This window comes from Schistocerca piceifrons, chromosome 4 (assembly GCF_021461385.2).
Source record: "Schistocerca piceifrons isolate TAMUIC-IGC-003096 chromosome 4, iqSchPice1.1, whole genome shotgun sequence".
NCBI classification, from domain to species: domain Eukaryota; kingdom Metazoa; phylum Arthropoda; class Insecta; order Orthoptera; family Acrididae; genus Schistocerca; species Schistocerca piceifrons.
In genome coordinates, this window is record NC_060141.1 from 260,290,296 (window position 1) to 260,313,716 (window position 23,421).

Here is a 23,421-nt window from a genome sequence, read left to right on the forward strand (position 1 = left end):
AGTTCATGAGATAAGTTCATGACTTGTAGAAAATAAACTAACGATACATCACAGTAAGACTCAGTTTTTACGGTTTCTAACACACAATTCAACAAAACCTGGCGTTTTGATTTGACAGAATGGGCAAATGATCAGTGAAACTGAACAGTTCAAATTTCTAGGTGCTCAGATAGATAGTAAACCGTCGTGAAAAGCCCACGTTCATGATCTTGTTTAATGACTTAGCACTGCCGTTGTTATTATTCGAACGGTATCTGAAGTGAGTGATCGTTACGACACGAAAATTAATCTACGTTGCTTATTTTCATTCGCTTATGTCGTATGGTATTATATTTTGAGGGAACTGTTCCCATTCTAAAAGGATATTTTTGGCTCAGAAACGGGCGGTTCGGGAAATAAGTGGTGTAAGTTGACGAACCTCTTGTCGACCCACGTCCTCAAGTCTGGGTATTTTGACACTGGCCTCTCAATATATACATTCCTTACTGTCATTTCTTGTTAACAATATTAGATTATTCCCAAGAATAAGCAGCTTTCACTTAGTTAATACTCGACAGAAATCAAACCTGCATTTGGATCGGACTAACTCTTGTGCAGAAAGGTGTGCAGTATACTGCTGCATCCATTTTCAATAAGCTACCACTCGAATTCAAAAATCTTAGCGGTAATCCTCCCGATTTCAAATCGAAACTGAAGAGTTTCCTCATGAGCCATTCCTTCTATTCTGTCGACGAATTCCTTGAAAAATTAAGCTGATTTTTGTTGTACTGTTGATTGCCTTTACTTAAACTTATGGATTGACTTTCTTCGGGTTCATAAACATTTTATTTTAATCTGTTATTACTTTTATGTTGAAATATCATGTACTGACACGTTCCACGACCTTGGAGATTTGATCTTCAATTTGGTCCTATGGAACTTGACGTGTAAATAAATAAATAAAAATTATCTTTGAAGATTCAAGACCCCAGCCGACCTTGTTGATTTAGACTGTTCCTGGTTTCCCACGTCACTTCACTGAAGTTTAGGGTGGTTTTACTGAGAGTGACGGTGCAATGTTTAAGGCACTCGGCTGTCATTTGGAAGGAGAGGGGGTTCACATTTCTGGTGCTCTGGATGTAGACCTTCCTTAGTTTAATGAACCGAGTGTCGGAATGAGACACAGTGACGGAATAGCAGGGTTTCTCTCCTGTTTATCAAGAAAGTAACTGATCAGATCAAGAGGGTTTTACGGAAGTATGATATCAGACCGGTTTTTAGGCCAACTTTGAAAATATGTCTATCACTTCGATCTATAAAATATAAACGCCTTCTTCTAACGGCATGAAGGATGTATAAGAATCTGTGTGGCTTGAACTACTGATAGAAGAATGAAGACTGAAATAACACAAAAGTCTTCCCCGAATACGGAAAACAGAAAAAGCAGCATGCTCTTCAGCCAGGAGGTAATGAAGTTTTCTGAGACCGAAAGTTTCATCTACAGTGACAAACTGCTGTCCACGGCTGTATAGCGAAGCCATCGAAATATAAGAGCATGGGGATCAGTTTCACAGAAAAGATGAATCTGTGAGATTTATTGATATATTGACTGTGACTCCGCAAAATCAATAAATAAGTTTTTGTACTTTACAGGTGACAATCGATAGTTAAGTTTCATCTCTGACAAGGATTATCTCTGATGAGCAAGCGTAAATTAGACAACGCTTATTTTACACAGGATTTACGTCACTCTCCGTCGTCCGACGCGTCAATCCGCGAGACTCAGCGCCCCCAGGAGCACCTCCGAAGATGTCCAGCGCAGACCCGGACGAAACGTCAGGAACAGAAAAGTTTCTAGGATAACGACCATACAGCCCGGAAGACCCACCAGCAACTATGACATGCGGCCGCGAAATCCTTAGTTATATGACAAGATTAATTTAGTTTTACTTGTTTTTACAGTATTAATTAATGTCATTGTTTGGTGAATTTCTTTCAGAGCGTTCTAATTTGACTTTCATTGAGATCAAATGTTATTTTGTGATTCTTCTTCGGAACAAAATTTCAATTTTTCCGGTTCCGTATGTCGATGGGTAGAAACGGAGCTCTTATAGCGTCACTTTGTTGTCTGTCTATCTGTTCGTCTGTTCAAAAGCGTTTTTTTCAGGAACGGGTAGACATATCAAGTTGAAATTTATGTCTCATATTAAGATCTATTTTTCTTTGGTGGTGCAAAAAAGTTAAGCTTCTAATTCAAAGCACTCAAAAGATAGTACGTTTATGTCAAATATTTGGTACTCGCAAACTAATTCCTCAAAACCTATAAGGTTTGGCCTATAATCATGAAATTTCTATAGTACAAGTGAAGGAAAAGATCAGGAACTTGTTAATTTATAATTATATCACACGAAAAAATATTTTTTTGTCATTTGTTTTTAGACTGTCAGTCTCGCCATTTGTTAAGTATCTATTTCGATAAAAGCTATTCCCAGAACGGATGAAGCATCTACGTATATAATGAAGTTTGTACGGAACTCTCAGAGCGCGTGTCCCACTCGCTCTTGGCCATGTTTTCCGAATTTTTATCTCTGGGTACTTTAGAGACAACCTTCACGATCACAGCTTAGAGTTGTTGTTGATCAGGTCTTCAGTACAGAGACCGGTATGATGCAGCTCTCCATGCCACTCTATCCTACGCAAGCATCTTCATCTCCAAGTGCCTACTGCAACCTACATCCTCTGCTTAGTGTATTCATCTCTTGGTCTTCCTCTACGATTTTTACCCTCAACGCTGTCCTCCAGCTCTAAATTGGTGATCCCTTGATGCCTCAGAACATATCCTGTCAACCGATCCCATCTTCTGGTCAAATTGTGCCACAAATTTCTTTTTTCCCCAATTCTGTTCAGTACCGCCTCAATCGAATAAAAAAACTGACCTTTAACACTCCAGCGTTGTCTGAAAAAAGATTTACATCACGTACATTCTTCCTTGCCTGCTAGGTTCCTGTCTTAAACTAAGAACTGTCAGTAACTTTTCATTATAAATCTATCGCGTTACGGTACAGTTTTCATGGTGTAGGGAGCTGCCAAACGCCGTGGAAGTCTTAATGGATGTCTATAAGGAAAATTTGTGACAACAATGTTGGTTCATCGCCGTTAATTTCTGTCAGTCAGTATAAATTTCGGGCTCAGCAATCGGCGCAATAAAGAATTTCACATCACTTGATTGATTCAGTACTGTGGAAGATTGATATGAGCGTGTGCCCGGCCTGAGACGGGGACGGAACCGCCCGAGTGAGAGGAGGACCGGCCTCATTTTGGGGCTAAACTCAGTCGTAAATTCACTTATCACCGAGATTCATGGGCCAAAAATGACGAATCGTGCCGGCGTGGATGTTACGTGTCTCTCAAAAACGCTGACTGTGCACTAACCAGCATGCCGAAGACATATACACTACTGGCCATTAAAGTTGCTACACCAAGAAGAAATGCAGATGATAAAAGAGTATTCATTGGACAAATATTTTATACTAGAACTGACATGTGACTACATTTTCAAGCAATTTGGGTGCTTAGATCCTGAGAAATCAGTACCCAGAACAACCACCTCTGGCCGCAATAACAGCCTTGATACGCCTGGGCATTGAGTGAAACAGAGCTTGGATGGCGTGTACAGGTACAGCTGCCCATGCAGCTTCAACACGATACCACAGTTCATCAAGAGTAGTGACTGGCGTATTGTGACGAGCCAGTTGCTCGGCCACCATTGACCAGACGTTTTCAATTGGTGAGAGATCTGGAGAATGTGCTGGCCAGGGCAGCAGTCGAACATTTTCTGTATCCAGAAAAGCCCGTACAGGACCTGCAACATGCGGTTGTGCATTAGCGTGCTGAAATGTAGGGTTCCGCAGGGATCGAATGAAGGGTAGAGCCACAGGTCGCAACACATCTGAAATGTAACGTCCACTGTTGAAAGTGCCGTCAATGCGAACACGAGGTGTCCGAGACGTGTAACGAGTGGCACCCCATACCATCACGCCGGGTGATACGCCGGTATGGCGATGACGAATACACGCTTCCAATGTGCGTTCACCGCGATGTTTCCAAACACTGATGCGACCATCATGATGCTGTAAACAGAACCTGGATTCATCCGAAAAAACGACGTTTTGCCATTCGTGCACCCAGGTTCGTCGTTGAGTACACCATTGCAGGCACTCCTGTCTGTGATGCAGCGTCAAGGGTAACCGCAGCCATGGTCTCCGAGCTGATAGTCCATGCTGCTGCAACGTCGTCGAACTGTTCGTCCAGATGGTTGTTGTCTTGCAAATGTCCCCATCCGTTGACTCAGGGATCGAGACGTGGCTGCACGATCCGTTACAGCCATGCGGATAAGATGCCTGTCATCTCGACTGCTAGTGATACGAGGCCGTTGGGATCCAGCACGGCGTTCCGCATTACCCTGCTCAACCCACCGATTCCATGTTCTGCTCACAGTCATTCGATCACGACTAACGCGAGCAGCAATGTCGCGATACGATAAACCGCAATCGCGATAGGCTAAAATCCTACCTTTATCAAAGTCGGAAACGTGATCGTACGCATTTCTTCTCCTTTCACGAGGCATCACAACAACGTTTCACCAGGCAACGCCGGTCAACTGCTGTTTGTGTATGAGAAATCGGTTGGAAACTTTTCTCATGTCAGCACGTTGCAGGTGTCGCCACCGGCGCTAATCTTGTGTGAATGCTCTGAAAAGCTGATCGTTTGCATATCACAGCATCTTTCGGTTAAAAATTTCGCGTCTGTAGCACGTCGTCTGCGTGGTGTAGCAATTTTAGTGGCCAGTAGTGTATCATACGAGTCGGCTTGAAATGGGTGGTAGTGGAACGTTATAGGGAAACGTATGGATCTATACTGACCGAAACATTTTATAAGTTTATTACAGGCATTCGTGTAGGTCGGCTTCGTTTAAACCATAGCATTCGTAGGTTTTACCACAACAATTGATCATCCACAACCTTCCACAACAATTGTCCTGCGAAAGTTTGTCGCTGATTATCTGATAACTATTCGTTTTGTTTGTTTACGGACTCACATTTGTTGGTCAAAAGTATCGAAACACGTCAAAAATTCTTGCTTGGACATAAATCCAAATGCTAGCCAAGGCTGCAGGTAGCACTTTTATAATTAGTCACAAACGGCACCTGGGCAATGTCCTCAACACGTTGTGGGTGTTAATCGCCGTCAGAACAGTATTCTGTGTAATTGTGAGGGTTTTGTGTCGGAGCGAAGTGAATCCGAATGTAGGCACACTGTTGATGTTCCTATGGTGGATGCTTTCGTAACCAGGGGAGTCGAAATGTTTGTTGTTTCAAGACGCATCGTATGGAAAGCAGAAAAATATCATCCTCTTAGTCGCAACGCGAACTATAGAGTGTGTTGAATGATCGTCACAGATGGCCACTGAAGAGGCCGTTCACGGACCTTTCTGTCCAAAGTAGATCACAAGGGCTCACTAATACACTGGCGACTAGGCCGGATTCGACAGTTCATCCTCGTGCTTATAAATCCAGTCCTGGAGACGTGAGATGTGACGAAAAAGAAGGAGACAACAGCTGCAAAAGTCACTGATGAACGGAATGTCGCTCTCGCGAACCTTGTCAGCATAAAAAAACCATGAAAGGAGTGAAATAAGTAGGGAATTGTAGGGCGAGCTGCAACTTAAAAACCACTCATTCGTGATGCCTATGCTCTTGACGGGAGACCGTAGTGCCGAAACCGCTAACCTGTGCTGTGGCACAATGGAATGATTTGGTTGGATGAATCTAGTTTAACACTGTTTCCAACTTCTTATCGAATTTGCGTACAACGAGTGGGACATGGTGGAGGTTCGTGATGATATATAGCGGTATTCCATGGGCTGCATGGTTACTCTGCAAGGTCACATTACTGCCAAAGATCACGTGCCCATTTTGGCTGATCAACCTCATCCTACCGAACAGTGTTGGTTCCCCAATGGTGAAGCTGTGTTCCAAAACGAAAGACCACCTGTTGACGCAGTTCGCATAGCTCAGGACTGATTTTGCGAGCACGAGGATGAACTGTCGAATCTCTCCTGGCTAACACGATCACCAGATCTCAATATTATGGAGCCTACGTTGTCTCCTTTGGTGAAAAGGATCCATGATCACTATTCACTTCTGTCTTCGTAACGTGCACTTGCCACTATTATGTAAGAACTATGGTTTAAGTTTTCCTTGGAAACCAAACCTTAGCTGTACTCGTATTTTCTGTACCGAGACGACTGTAAACTGTTTTGAATGTCTATGGTTTTCCTACGCCATATTAAGAATGATAATGTGTGTTTGATGTTTTCACATTTTTGTACAACCTCTGTATGTTGTACCGACGTACCACGTACTCATACTTCCTTGTACCATGACTTACGTACGAGTATATTAAGAAACCATACGTTATTAGTTAATATCACGATGACAGGAACAGTGTGGCTGTGCCTCAGCTAAATAAATTTGATCCATACATACTCTAATGTTATTGTATGAATAAAAACTTCTGGCGATTACCTTCCTTTCTACTTGATACCTATATGTTATCTCGAAGACAGGAATACAATATCTGTTAATATCACTGTACCTTTCTATTGCTTTATGGACTAGTATCATCTCTGGATAATTTTTCCTCCTTCCACAGCTGTAGTACGCACATCGTCACATCTACTCCGCATACCACGTAACGGTATGTGGTAGAGCGTGCGTCTGGTATCACTGATTTTCCTCTTTGCTGTTCCATTTGTGAAATCTGCGATGGAAGAACGACTGTCAACAAACCTTCATTTGAGCTCTAATTCATCTTAATTGCATTTCGTGAACATTTCGGGAGATGTATGTGACAGGTCGGAATATGTTTCCCAATTCTGTTTGGAAGACAGGATCTGGAAATTTCGACAGTAAACCTCTTTGTGATATACATCGCCTGTTGTTGTGTCTGCTAGTGGAGTTTTCTGAACATCTCTATAACACTCACATCCTGACCAAACGATGTAACGAAACGTGCTGATCTTTGTGCGATATTACCTGTCCTTTCGATTAATCCAGCTTGGTAAAAGTCCTAGACCGAGGTACTATACTCAAGATTTGGTTCGAGCAAATGATTTGTAAACACCTTCTTTCGGGGATGAATTACATTTTATTAAGTTTGTCCCGATGAATCTCAGTCTGGCATCTGATTATCCTACGTTTCCTGTGATCACTGGATTTCAGGTCCTTCCGAATGATTACTCCTAGTTGTTTTACGGTAATTACTGTTTCCAGTCATTTTTCGTCGGTACAGTAACTGAACAGTAGTAGCCTACGAAGACACATCATACGATTTATGTGATAGTAATTTCAGCATTCTGTGCGTGCTTCAAGGTAACATGTTAGCGCAGTCGTTCCCTAATTACTACTTGTTGTATTCACTCCCTAACGTTAGGCGTTTACATTTCATGCAGCTGTTTGAGTATTGTCGATATCATATATTTGGAACACCTTTTTAATCTGTGACATGTGGTAAGGCACTTCAAGTAAATTCAATATGATCTCAATATGTGATAAGTAATTTTTAAATTCATGTATTAATATTTCATAATATTTTAGAATCCCCTGAAAACGGATGCAGACTGAAACCACTTGTGAAATAAACTGTGTTTTATAATACAACGGTATAGCGAAAATGTTATTTCGTATGTATTTGGGTCTATTATTTGCTAAACCGTCACATGAATCAGTGAGAGTAATAGCCACTGCCTCTTAGAATTATCCTGTTGTCACAGAATTTATTTCTTTGTTTCCGTAATCGGGCAATTAATTATCTCTTTTAACTTTCTGAGCACACGCTCTTCCTGTCTCTAAGGTCATCAGTAAATCTACGGATGCGAAACTGTGAGTGATCTTTCTCTCTGAAGTCGAGTAAGCTTACTTATGCATCGTGTTTTATGAACATAAGATTCGGGACTAGCCCGGAATTCGCCTAATTGAGGGTGGGGAAATCACCTAGTACTAGACTTGGGCTAACAGCATATCAGAGCAGTAATGGTTAATTCAAGAAGTCGATTCGATTCAGTCAGTATCAGTACTTGGTCAGAGTGAACACTTGGTTGTTTTGTGGCCTCCAAAACTACGGCCGTGCTCCTGAAATCCTGATGACATAAACTATGCCAAAGAGCCTCAGTCTCTTTAAGTGTCGTTTGTGTCGCACACTTGTGTGTTGTTGTGATAATTGACAGAACTGTACAGTCGAACTCTGGCCAACTGCAGCGTCCGTTTTAACGTATTACAGTACACACCGTTTCAATTGTGTCTTCCGAATACGAACACTCTCATTCCGCAGTAAATAACAGGATCTGTTAAACAGACTCACCGTTGAAATCCTAGGAAACCGGCATTATGTATGTAATTTACCTAGCAATAAATTAATTATGCCAAGTGCTCATGCAGGCATCTCAACGGAAGATATAACAACGTGTTTCGAAGACTGAGAACATTCATAATGACCAAGCGGTATCATAATACGAATTTACATATCCTTAGACTTGTTATGTGAAGCCCTGCTGGCGATTTACGTATGAAGCTAAGGACGACGCAAAGTCGAGTCCCCAAGGGGAGGAAACGCTCAACTCTGCCGGGAATCGAACTCGGAAACCTTCGGTTAGCAATCTCCGTGCCGACTCCGCGGTTACCGAGGCCGACTCATTATCATGTTGGAAAAACCCATTGCATGTAAACGATAAGGACCCTTTCACGAGGCAGAGCGGGTACCTACGAGGGTCGACTGAAAAGTAATGCCTCCACCTGCCTAACTCTTCAACAGTTGGCAGCATTGGCCTGCGACAGGTACTGGCTTGTTCAGTAACCTCTTCTCTACAGCTCCAGTTGGCGAGAAGCCTTAGCACTGAACGGTTGTGTTGTTACAGTGTAAAGAATGGAACCCTGCGCAGACGGTCGGTTAATGCGATTTAAGCAACGTGCAGTCATTGAATTCTTGACAGCAGAAAGTGTCACCCCCAAAGGAGATTCATCAGAGAATGAAGGCAGTTTATGGTGATTGTGTTGATGTGAGTACTGTGCGCCGTTTGGCGGGTACGTTTGAAGATGCTGAGGTGGGAACATCTGACCTGCGTGACAAACAAAGAGTTAGAAGTTCTGTGACAACAACCACCGAGTTTTACAAGCAAAATGTTGAAAGATTGATCCAGAACGATGGTCGCATCACTCAGAGAGAAACTGCAAGCACAATCGGCATTTCACAAGAACGTGTGTGTCACATTATTGCTTTGCTTGGCTATCGGACGATCTGTGCACGATGGGTACCCCGCATGCTGACTCCTGAAATGATAGGGCACAGACTTGAAATTTGCAAGGAACTCCTCTCGCGTTACGAGAATGAAGACGCACAGTACTCACACCACCACAGTCACCATAAACTGCTTTCATTCTCTGATGAACCTTCTTTGGGGTGACACCTTCAGCTGTCAAAAATTCAATGAATGCATGTTGCGTAAGGGGGGTAGGACGTCAAACAGGCCGACTTGGAGCAGGAGAGGCATCGCAGGATATTTTAATTTCCACTGTCTATACTTTTACAAATAAATTCATAAAACTTTGTCAGCATCGCCAGGAAGGATTCATGATTCACACTCATTGCAGTGGACGTTCTAAAACATAACTAAGTATTTTTTTTACTTGTGAAATTTCATCAAATTTTCACTTACTAATGGCTGCATTTGTTGCTATAGGTACACTTTTCTTCATAAGTTAGAGAGATTCTTCGATGAATTTTGCACAGCATACATACCATACTTACAGGTGGAACATTCACCAGTACTGGCCTACTTGAGACTTTGGCAATGAAACTTACTGATTCGAATACATTCGCCATTTTCTCCATCGCCAGACATGCACAGAATATATTTACTATTTTGTATGTTACTGATCAAGATCAGCAGTGGGAAGATATGGCACACCTGATGACTTGACATAACGTACTAAAGTGCGCGAGAAGGGTGCTAAGCAGTGATGCAAGTGGCTCACCGTAGCGGCGATACACATGACGAGCTGACGACGACGGCTACAGAGGGCCGAACTCGAAGCTCCGAGCCTCTCGAGTGAAAGGGCACCTGAGGTTGAACGTAAACCAAATTGCATCTGGAGACTAGGCCTCCCGTATGAAAGTGGCGCTAGGAGGCGGTATCGATAACCGCAGTCCGCGCCTTTTGCTCGCCAGGTATGTCATCAGTCATGGTGTAAGTAGGCTGTTTAGGTTTTTATGCTGGTAACGCCACGCAGCACCCTGTCTGAAAATCACTGACTGTGCTGTGTGCTGTCTGTGGCTGGTTTGCATTGTTGGAATGTTTGCTATTGTAGTGTTGGGCAGTTGGATGTGAACAGCGCGTAGCGTTGTGCAGTGGGAGGTGAGCCGCCAGCAGTGGTGGATGTGGGGAGAGAGATGGCAGAGTTTTGAGAGCTGATGATCTGAACGTGTGTCCGTCAGAAAAACGAAATTTGTAAGACTGGATGTCATGAACTGATATATTATGAGTTTTGAACACTGTTAAGGTAAATACATTGTTTGTTCTCCATCAAAATCTTTCATTTGCTAACTATTCCTATCAGTAATTAATGCTTTCAGTAGTTAGATTCTTTTATTTAGCTGGCAGTATTGGCGCACGCTGTATTGCAGTAGTTTCAGTAAGAAGATTTTTGTGAGGTAAGTGATTCATGAAAGGTATAGGTTATTGTTAGTCAGGGCCATTCTTTTGTAGGGATTATTGAAAGCGAGATTGCGTTGCGGTTAATATATATATATATATATATATATATATATATATATATATATATATATATATATATATATATATATATATATATCGTGCCAACAGGAAAAGTACTCCAAAGTTAAGGTACGCACATAGTACCAGTTCTGCGGTAAAGACGTCTAAATTGCACACCGATTCACAGAGGTAATTTTTGCGGTATATAGATGAAACACAATGTCACGTCCAGTGTTAATGAAATGGTGCCAACAATTTGACCAGGAGTGCACAGACGTGGCTGATGCTCAAATATATATATATTTGTGTGTCAGTTTAGTGTTGATCAGAATATGTAAAGAGAGAAATGTCTGAGTACGTTCAGTTTTGCTCAGTTGTTTGAAAATCAAATAACGTAAGAGGTTTACCAGCACTGTCATTCTTAATTTTTCTAAGGGGATTCTAAGGGGATGGTTCAATGGTACTCGCGGTACGAAGTCGATGGCGAAGAAGAGTGTCGAACAAGGTAAGCATATGCCACGTTAACTAGCTGGTTTAAATGTTCGTTCTGTAACCGTAAACTTAGCTACATCCTTAGCAGATTAAAATTAGAAGGAAGGTCAGCATTGGCCGTAATTCTGATGATTTATTAACAGCAAAATCGATTTTCGATCACATCTTCAGTGCTTTATCGTACAAATTAAAGCTCGTAGGCATTGGTGTCTAGTTATTAGCAGTAACAGAAGCTTTTGTGACTGCTAATAACTAGACACCAGTGCCTACGAGCTTTAATTTGTACGCTAAAGCACTGAAGATGATCATTATGTGATCGAAATCGGCTTTGTTGTTAATAAATCATCAAAATTACGGCCAATGCTGACCTTCTAATTTTATTTATCATATGGTCGTTGTGCACACAGCACTCTATGGAGTCGACAATCAATTTAGCAGATTAGCCAATTTCGGCAGAAAGAAACGACCTCATTGCAGCGATTTTCCAACAGACTCGCTACGACCGACATACTTACTACTGCGTAAGCTGTGTGCATCGGGAGGTGAACAGATTCTCTTTCTCCAAGTGTTATTGCAGATTTTGGAATCTGCACATAATAGTCATTCAACTAACCTGATTTTATAAATTATATTTTTCTGCTCGGATGCCTGTCCTTCTGCCTTATCTTCATTCTTTCTGAGGAGGAATGCCGTGCACTGCATCGGTAACAAAATTGTGTCGTTATTCTGCGTATTTTTCATGTTATTTTAGTGTTTGTGTGTCCTGCTTCAGAGGCAGAGGTTGATGAAAAATTGGGCATTCGTGCAATCATTGTGGCTGTGGGAAGCCAATGCGACGGGTGCCCTTTTACCGTGCCCATGCAGACCTGACACACACTCCTATTTTGCAAAATGATGTGCTTCACTCGACAAAGAGAAAGGTAAATACATGGGGACTTCAAAAATTAAGTTACACGTTATTATCGCCGACAAAATACTTTTATTCAAGGCTGCTTTATACTTAAAAGTGACACGGATCCATCAAACTGTTTTTCAACATAGTCGCCAAAACTCTGTAAACGACGTTCGAAACGTTCTAGCAGTCGTTTAGTTCCTCGACGGTGGAACTTTGCCCCTCGGTCACGGAGCCTTTCGAGAGCCGGCGTGTACACGTCTACATCGTTGGAATTTCTCTTTATCTCTCACAGATGTTCTTCGTCGACTGTTTGTCTTCTGCTGTCGATGTCGATGAGTTTCCTTGCCGGTGAGCATCAGCCACGTCTGTGCACTCCTGGTCAAATTGTTGGCACCATTTCATTAACACTGGACGTGACATTGTGTTTCATCTATATACCGCAAAAATTACCTCTGTGAATCGGTGTGCAATTTAGACGTCTTTCCCGCAGAACTGGTACTATGTGCGTACCTTAACTTTGGAGTACTTTTCCTGTTGCCACGATATTTCGCCCCCACACTGTGCTGCATCTGTTAAGCGTACCGCAGCAGAATTGTGTCTGCAAGAGACACAAAACATGTACTCTCTTCTGACAATGTACTACTCTCGTTGCACAATGACTTAGCATGGGACTACGTGTGTAACTTTCTTTCTGTGGTCTCTGCCTAGAAAGGTAAGCAGTAGCATCGTGAAATTGGAAACGATTGACAGCATTAATTAAGTGACATTGCATGGAAGTGTGTAAGGTAATATCATTAGAAAATTGATATCTGATACAAGAAGCTGTTTCATATTCATTTCTCAAATTTTATTGGTTAGAAGACTTTTAGTGCTACGCCAACAGCTGTCTCTGTAGCAGTCGAGGCCGAACTATCGCTCTCGAATTCGACCTCGGGAGAGTTCTATCAAGTAGCCACAGCGCCCTGTCAGGACTTCGCTAATTTTCGCCTGGTGGAAGAGGTTACTACAAACTGAATTAATTTTGTTACTGTTTATAAATCAATACGACTTTTGGTAAATGTCGAGTAGACGTATCCAGAAAAATTATACTGCTTGTACAATCCAGGAACTGACTAAGATATTTGAAACCTAAAATAAGTTATCTATCAATTCCAATGCAAATGGCTAATGACGAGTGCTGTCACTGGCCAGGATAACGGCATAAACAAGGAAGAACTCCGTGAGAGAGAAGAGTGTGAGTCACGTGGGTAATATGATATTGACGCTCGAATACTGAACATGTTTTACACTAACGGAATGTAGCCTGTTTGTAGAGTGGTCTCGAATACTTTCACGCCATAGCGTCACCTGACATCTCTAACGACAGTCCCAGCGTTAGTCTTCTTTTCGTATTGTACTACTCGTGTTAGCTAGATGTTTAACAGTATTTGACGAGTAACCGCCAATGATGCTTAAAGCGACACCTTTCCTACACACTGTACTCTGCCAGAGACATCCTATACCCTATTCTCATAGGAATTGGATGTCACGAGGTCAGTTTTATGGGTAATTCGCGGTGTAGTGTGCCATGGTTACATCGCGGCTTCCGTTAGCTACCAGAAACCTTCGGTACTGGCGATTACGTGGTAACACGATCCTCAAACGATAGTCCTGGCCGATTACCCAATTTTCTTGGGTCCACAGGGTCCGCTTGTTCACAGACTCCGTTTTCTACTCACCAGCATCATTATTCGGTATAGTGCACTTCAGCACCCCTCTCCCCCACTGTAGAGGGGGGGGGGGGGCTCAAGTGCCTACTCAAGACATTCGGTGACAGCCCTCTATTACAGGGATCGTCTGACAAGGACCAAGGAGCTTGACACACTGAACCAGCAGGAGCCCTCTATGATGGGGGCCTTTCAGTCCAGAGTCGACTGTTGATCACAACCTAGGAGATATTGGAGAAAGTGAAAATCAGCTTTCAACATCTTGCATGAGATTTTGAACATGATAAAGATCTCCGACTGCTGGGTTCTACTATTACCCCCAACGATTTAAAAAAAAACCTTCGACTCCAGGCAGTAGGGGAAGTGCTGTGGTTGTATTAACTCAATCCCAGTGAGTTTTTTAGCCCCGTAATCACAATGGACTAGTTTTGGATTCATCACCTCGACCATACAGACCAACGAGAGAAGCAAGCAGTAGAAACATGTAGATTCACTACTGCTGATACAGGTCGTGACGTAACCACAAGCAGCAAGATGTTTCTGAATATTATCTGGGTTTGCCGTAATCTGGTGCTAACAGACTATGCCCATGAGAGCAAACCGCCACGGCAGTGTACAACGGAAATCTGCTAGCGAAGTTACGGGAGACAGTCGAAACGAAGGGGATGTTTCTGCTACGCCAACGCTCAACTTCGTTCTGCTTAGGACGTAGTTACACATGCTGATTGTTTGGCCTATAACACTTTTTATTACCTCCTATTCTTCTGACGTGGCATTCAATGACTTTCTCCTCTTTCCTCCGATCAAGACGTAATTGCGTGGTAGGCATTTCCAGAATGAAGAGGACTTCTGCAACCAATTCGTTGGGAAAGAATGTGTAACACTTTGAACTGTTTACGCAGAGAAGGAGGAACATGGACGCAGCTTGACTTATACTGCACTGCAGGGACTTCCCATGTGCGTTTGCCACCGGAAGGCGGAACAGTGGATTTGCAAGCCCCTCAGTGGCAACAACACGGGTCGGCGTTTCAACAGCTCTAGAGCAGGCCAGTATAAACCCAAGAGAGCGGCTCCGTGTGACGGCGACAGCTGTGTTGTGGCGACGGCTAATCTGTGCGGCCTGCCCACAGCACGCGGAACGGCCGCGGCGGCAAACGCGACGCTCGCCACTTGCGCATCCAGCCGCTGCGGCGTGGTTCGCGACCGTGTGACACTGTCTGCCCAGGGTACGCGGCGCTTTGAGGTACCCCTAAAACAAGCATGCGTCACCAATGTGTTAAAAAACGCCCCGCATAAAAACGGACTTTTTTCTGGGCATGATACCTCGGGTTCTGTAAGTAATACAAAGGTAGGTTCGAGTGTTTTGGATAGCCATTGGGCTAGGGATCATTTATACATCCAAAGATGGATCGTCTTGTTCTATCTATCATGCAGTACAGGATCAAATTTTGAATAGTACACACTTTCTCCAGGTTAGCCAAATGGAGCAAATCCGTTGGTTCTTTTGCATCAGATGTAGTCTGCGGTGCGCCTTAAGGGGCCCATGGAGGCAACATTTATCTCAAGGGCGATTCCTGAGAATGCCCGAAAAAAAGCGTTTTTCACCACTTTTTCGTGTCAGCAGCGGATATCTAAATAAACAACTGCCGCAAATTGCTCAAATTTGAACGGTATTCCCTATAAGCATTTATCTGTAAGTCCCATCTTTCCGTTTTCAAAAATCTTTATCCGTTATCGGGAAACACACCAAAAAATCTCTGTTGATCCATCGTGGATTCGGGGCAACGGCGGGTCAGATATTTACCAAAGAATAATCACCAAACAACAGTGTTTTCAGAAGCTATTGTTATATTTAGACTAATAGTTTCGGCATCTCATTAACTCCACCCTCAGACCACTATGCACTCCATGTATAGAGAATGGGTGCAAGGATGATCGGAGCCATCAATACTTGGATTTCGTGAATTTTTTTGTGGAGTGTGTACTTTTTGTTACAAACTTCTAAGACGCGCAAAGGGGTATGAACACATAATATTTTGAACAGGGACCCATGTCCTACAGTCGTTTGAAAATATATTTGCGAGGTAGGTTTGCAACAGGGTAGTCATGGTGGGACGATGCTTATGCTGGATTGGCTGATGCCATTTGACGTCTGTTCTACCTCTCTCACCTGATTCGAGCCTGTAAGTGTGAGAGCAATATGGTGGAGCATACGTTTGCAGAATACACCGACATGATCCTTCTGTATTATGAAACTCACAATAGTGGACGAGCTGCTCCTCGGTTTTATCAAGATCGTTATGCGCAACGTTCGGCACCACCGCATGCCGTTTTCGCCGAAATTAACCATCGGTGTCGAGAAAGAGGTACCTTCACCGTCAGCAGGCGTGACTGTGGTGCTCCAAGAAGACGCCGCAGACCCGTATTGAGAAGGCCGTACTGCTCATGTTGAAGAGAACCCGTCAACGAGAGGCGAGCAATTGCGCGAACAGTGGATGTTCCTCCCAGAAACGTCTGGTATGTTGTGGAAGACCAGCAGCTAAATGGCTCTGAGCACTATGCGACTTAACTTCGGAGGTCATCAGTCGCCTAGAACTTAGAACTAATTAAACCTAACTAACCTAAGGACATCACATACATTCATGCCCGAGGCAGGATTCGAACCTGCGACCGTAGCGGTCGCTCGGCTCCAGACTGTAGCGCCCAGAACCGCACGGCCACTCTGGCCGGCACTAGCAGCTAAATCCGTACCACCTCCGACACCAGCAGCTACATCCGTACCACCTCCAGCACTCCATACCACCTGCATCGCTCACAGAACAGTGAATGAGTCTCGAAACAGGTGAGGGAGGCGTCAAATGACATCAGCCAGTCCGACGTAAGATCCCCCCCTCCCTTCCCCAATCATGACTAACCTCTTGCAAACCTACCCAGAAAACACGTTTTCAAACGGCTGTTGCACGGAAGTGGTACATTTCCGGACATGAGTTCCTAGCACCAAAATGTTATGTACGCACCACCGTCTACAAGTCGTAGATGTTTGTAATGGCAACTTCCGAACACCCTGTATGTAGCTGGCCGCGCCATATGCCTTGTTCTACTACTCCCAACACTCTTTCATCCGGGCTGGAATTCCGACATCCAAGCAAATTGCATGTGTCAGCAGGACCACCGTCAACTCTCTCCATTGTACATTATCTAGTCACTGGCTTTATAGTTTGGCCAGAAACATCACCACGGCCGAGTAAGCTCGCTGTGGTCTCAGCGCATCCCGGAGTTCTTCTTTACAAAGTCTTAGATCAACATAATCAGTTCCCTTGCTGATCACGAGCTGGCAGACCTCTAAACTCAATATAGCTTTTTAGTAACCAGTTAACCATGTGAACGTCTGGATAGGACAATGGCGACTACATTGATTTGAAACTTCTCTTCAGATATACGAGGGTTAAAACTTAAATAGTGGCAACCATTTATTTACAGCTCGTCCAAAATAGATACTTGTTTCAAAGTTTTACTGACCAGCATTGTGTATAACCCGTTGCCAGCGATGTGGAAGTCGTAGGATACTCTTAGCAGTGCCAGTTGCGTTGACAGTTCGAGCGTCGCGGTCTATTGCCCGACGAATTTGTAGCAGTTCTAAAGCGAATGCTCTGAAGTATTTCCTTCAGTTTAGAAATCGAATTGAGCTCACGAGAGCTTAAGTCAGGGGAGTGCAGTAGTTGGTATAGCACTTACCAGCCCCATCAGTCAAACAAATCAGTAACAGCTTACACTGTACGTGCTTGAGCATTGTCCTGCAAAATGATGCTCAGGCCCTGCAGAAAGTGTCACCAGTTATGCCTCTACGCTGTTCATTTTTGGAACACAACCTACGACCAGCTTAGAGACAGAAGTGATGACACTTTCTACAGGACCTGACCATTATTCTGCATGACAGTGCTCAAGCACGTACAGTGCAAGCTGTTACTGATTTGTTTGACTGATGGGGATGCCAAGTGCTATACCACCTACTGTATGCACTCTCCTGACTTAAGCCCTCGTGAGCTCAATTCGATTTCTGAACTGAAGGAAACAATTCACAGCATTCTCTTCAGAACTGCTACAAATTCGTCGGGCAATAGACCACATCGCTTGAACTGTCAATACAACTGGTTCTGCTAAGAGTATCCTACGACTTCCACATCGCTGGCAACGGGCTATACACAATGCTGGTGACTAATTTGAAGGTAAGTAAAACTTTGAAACACGTATCTATTTTGTACGAGCTGTAAATAAATGGTTGCCACTTTTAAAGTTCCAACCCTCATATGTGTAAAACGCTTCTCTATCAGTCTGATAGAGTTTCTCATTATTTTAATCTTGTGACGATTATCACGAATACTAAGCTGATGCTGAATTGGACTGATGTTTGTACATGCCTAAGTTATATTGCAATATGTATTGTTATAATTACGTTGAATCTATGCGATTACTTACAACGCACTGATGATAGCAGCACTGTTTGCTGAAATCTAGATCTGCAATAAAAAAGGCAGATTATTTTGCGGTCGATGATCTTTCTCTCCTGAACTGCTGAGTACCATCTTGTACATGACACGTCTAACGGTAACACAGTACATAGGACACTCGGATTTCTGATGCTCCTGCTATCATAACAATAGAAACCATAAAACAAAGCTATACGTGACTCAGAAAGTTTACTGCAGAAGTGGTAACAGAAATGTCGAACGTTGTCAAACTGGTAATTGTACAGGTTTATTACAGATTACGCAATATCAGGAAGATTAGCCAAGCTTTCATATGTCATGTTGTAAATATGGCAAAAAAACAAAAACAAAAACAGAAATACATTTTGCAAGCTCTGATGACAGGTGTTGCACTGAAACAATTTTGATATACATGTATGTATGTCGAAATTATTAACTATATTAATGTCTTACGCATTATGTTAAAAGCATAAACAGATATTATTTTTTATTAATTAGCCTACTAGTTAGTAACCTGATAAAGTTATAGAGGTCGAGTGAACGTGGTAGACAACGGATTAATTATGTTACTTAATAAATACATACTTTCTGTAGATTACAGTTCTATTAAATAATTAAATTGCCATTATTCGGTTGTATATAAACATAACTTCGAAAACATCGGTACAGAGAGAGTAATTCTTAAAACGCGACTGTATTTGGTGTCTAATCTTTGGGATATATGTGAAAGAACAGACATCAGTTTGAACCTGCAGCTATTATGAATCAACACACAGCCATACCCGAGGGAGGACTCGAACCTCCGGCGGGAGGGGCCGCGCAATCCGTGTCATGGCGGCCTAAACCTCGCGGCCACTCCGCGCGGCACTGAAGAAGAGAAATATGTTAACAACGAGTATAGATTTAGGTGTTACAAAGTCTTTTCTGAAGGGATTTGTCTGGAGTGTAGCCATATATGGAAGTGAAACATGGACGATAAATAGCTTAGTTAAAAAGAAAATAAAAGCTTTCGAAATGTGGTGCTACAGAAGAATACTGGAGATTAGATGGGTCGACCACGTAACTAATGAGGAAGTAGTGAACAGAATTGGGGAGACAAGAAATTTTTGGCACAGCTTGACCAAAAGGAGGGATCAGTTGATAGTACACATTCTTGAGACATCAAGGTATCCTCAGTTTAGTATTGGAGGGAAGTGGGGGGGGGGGGGGTAAAAATTGTAGAGGGAGACCAAGAGATGAATACAGAAAGCAAATTCAGAAAGATGTAGATTGCAGTAGTTATTCGGAGATGAGGAGGCTACCACACAATTTAGTAACATGGAGAGCTACTGTTGTGGTCTTCTGACTGAAGTCCACAACAACCTCCTTTAGCTCTTCTTAGTGCAGCATCGCGACGTGGCATGGACTCAGGAAGACGATGGAAGTCACCTGCAGAAATATTGAGCCATGTAGCCTCTACAGCCGTCCATAATTGCGAAGCTGTTTCCAGTGCAGAATTTTGTGCACTAACTGACGCCTCGATTATGTCCCATAATTTTTCGATGCGATTGATGTCGGGCTATCAGGTGCCAAGCCATTCACTCTAACCAATCGCGAACAGTTGCGGCCCAGCGACGTGGTGCTTTGTTATGCATAAAAATTCCATTGTCGTTTGGGGCCGTGAAATCTATGAATGGCTGCAAATGGTCTCCGAATAGCTAAACACTAGCAGGACCCACTCCATTCCATGTAAACACAACCTACACCATTATGCAGCAACCACCAGCTTTCACAGTGCCTTGTTAACAGCTTGGGTCCATAGCTTCGTGGCGTGAGCACCACACTCGAACGCTACTATCAGCTCTTACCAAGTGAAATCGGGACTCATCTGACCGATCCATGGAGTCCAAGTCGTCTACGATCTAACTGTAGCCCAGGAGAGGCACTGCAGGCGATGTCGTGCAGTTACGAAAGGCACTCGCGTCGATCGTCTGGTGCCACAGTCCAAATTTCCTAACGGATGCGTTCGCTGTTCGTCCTACATTGATTTCTGTGCTAATTTCACCCGGTGTTGCTTGTCTGTTAGTACTGACAACTATACGCAAACACCGTTGCTCTCGGTCGTTAAATGAAGGCCGTCTGTGGTGAAAAGTAATGTCTGAAATGCGGAGTTCTCGGACCACTCTTGTTGACACTGCGGATACTGGGGATACTGAATACCTTACAAATTTGTGAAATGGAATGCATCTAGCTCTGACTACTATTCCGCGTTCAAAGTTTGTTAATTCCCGTCATGCAGCCATAACCACGTCGGAAACCTTTTCAAATGAATTGCCTGAGAACAAACGACAGCTTTGCCAACACACTGCGCTTTTGTACCCTGCGTACGCGGCCCTATCCCCGTCTGTATATATGCATATCGCTATCCCATTACTTTTGCCATCTCAGAGTATATCAGCACTGTTATAGCAAAATCATTGTGGCTTCAGTATAAAATATATCGTAATGGAATTCGCTTTTTTTATCACGTCTTTTCGATATGTGTGAATGCACTCCTAAAATCTAATGTTTAAAACCATGATAAGCTGCTACGCTGACATCGTGCAAGAGAAAGGGTAGATCACGAAGGAAAATTTGCTCAGTCTTAGCACGTGAACGTGCACTCTCTCTCTCTCTCTCTCTCTCTCTCTCTCTCTTTCTCTCTCTCTCTCTCTCTCTCTCTCACACACACACACGCACACAAGCACGCAACCACGCACACGCACGCGTGCGCACACAGACACACACAAAATTCTCTTGTGTTCAGCTCTGACTGCGGACTAGCAGTGTGAAGTATACCTCAGGGACAGAGCTTTGGGTGATGCAGCCACTGATGGATGTGCCTCATTAAAACTTCTGGCGGCGTGTTACCAATGCTGTCTAATGTTTCGGGAAACTCTCCTCCTGACGGATTTCTTGCGCTCACCGCACTGCGATGAGTTATTCATCAGCCACTGTCCGTGAAAGACTCGAAGTTCTACGGATGTTTACCAATAACAGATCTCCGAAACATTCCCCTAATTATTTATACATCAAATCATGGTTTTATTTCTGAACTGTCCTCAAAGGCACTGTCGCTGTTTCGATTCATATCGACGTCTGAGGTGTGGTCGGTGGGTTGTCAACGGAAATCGAATGTTACCTCCTGACAGCAGAACAAGGGACTGAAATGCGTGTAGCTCCAGCGCTGCACATGTAGAGACGAGTGAAATGTATGAAATTTTTTCCACTATTTAGAGAGAGCTACAGCAGAACATACCAACATTTGTTCGTTGTAATATATCCATCGGTGGTCAGACTGGTGAAGACGTGACATCTATAAATATCACCGATTCAGTTAATTTTATTTACTTATCTCTTTGTCAGACATATATAACTTTTAAAAAATCTTAAACAATAAAAAAATGTTCCTTTGGTAATTGATAATCTGTACTATTTTCACATTTATGGTGATACCACAAAATTTAATACCACAAGGAACAACTGCAAACATACATTCCTTAACAATGTCTCACCAAACAAACAATCAAAAATCTATGCTCCAGCCTCTTTTATATTCTTTGTTTATAATTTCTTCTCTTGTGAGTAACACGTTCTGTACTATTCCATACTAAGGAAAATATTTCTTAGAACTGGGCTAAGACACTGAAATCATAAACCTGCAACAAGAAATCACAGCACCTAGTACATTTTTCTGCAGAAGCAAAAGATAAAGTTAGCGTGTACCACGAGGTAGTAACATTATGTTACGAAACTATGTTAAATTTTACGTTCGCCATTTAGATGGCTTAATGGACGGTAGATGAGTGTAGCAGAACATTGTATACATTTTGAAGACGTCTACTTAGGCTTTAATGATCCCTGATTGCAGCTGTCAAACACAATCTGTTCACCACTATTTGGAAAAGGTTTCAAAAACGAATCTCTTGAAATCCATTAAAATTAATAAAAGTTTCATAGCACTAGTTTTATTTTCAAGTAATTAAATACAGCCACGTTCACCTAAAGGCATCGACGCTCACCTACACGTATCAATCACTTCTCCACACATTCCACTCCGTTCAACTCATCCACCTTGTTCCCTATGAATTTACCTTTTATTTTTCATTATAAACGAAATTTTTAAGCAATCTCTTGATTTGGGTTATTCTTCATACATTTTGTACACATAAACATGGCGTAGTATTTGCAACCTATAACTGTAGATTACTGCTTGGTTACAAATTTAAATTAAAAATTGTAGCACAGACTTTAATCTGTTACCTGATCTGTCACATGGCTATACTTCGTTAAAAGCTACGTGAGTACTAATCAAGAATAATGGTAGTGTCTGAAATTTTCAAGAAAAGCGTCTATGTATCAAATGTAAAATTGCATCTGCGACTGAAGGACATTGAAGAAGTGCAGAAGGGTTACGACCAGGCCACAGCAAATCACGGCGAAGGGAGTGGACTTCTACACTCCTGGAAATGGAAAAAAGAACACATTGACACCGGTGTGTCAGACCCACCTTACTTGCTCCGGACACTGCGAGAGGGCTGTACAAGCAATGATCACACGCACGGCACAGCGGACACACCAGGAACCGCGGTGTTGGCCGTCGAATGGCGCTAGCTGCGCAGCATTTGTGCACCGCCGCCGTCAGTGTCAGCCAGTTTGCCGTGGCATACGGAGCTCCATCGCAGTCTTTAACACTGGTAGCATGCCGCGACAGCGTGGACGTGAACCGTATGTGCAGTTGACGGACTTTGAGCGAGGGCGTATAGTGGGCATGCGGGAGGCCGGGTGGACGTACCGCCGAATTGCTCAACACGTGGGGCGTGAGGAATCCACAGTACATCGATGTTGTCGCCAGTGGTCGGCGGAAGGTGCACGTGCCCGTCGACCTGGGACCGGACCGCAGCGACGCACGGATGCACGCCAAGACCGTAGGATCCTACGCAGTGCCGTAGGGGACCGCACCGCCACTTCCCAGCAAATTAGGGACACTGTTGCTCCTGGGGTATCGGCGAG

The 23,421-nt window shown here is 43.2% G+C and overlaps 1 protein-coding gene across 1 annotated transcript in view; it reads right to left on the reverse strand.

The window, feature by feature from the left end:
• LOC124795774 (sodium/potassium/calcium exchanger Nckx30C) overlaps positions 1 to 23,421 on the reverse strand; it is a 625,575-nt gene that overhangs the window by 360,063 nt on the left and 242,091 nt on the right. The window lies entirely within an intron of this gene.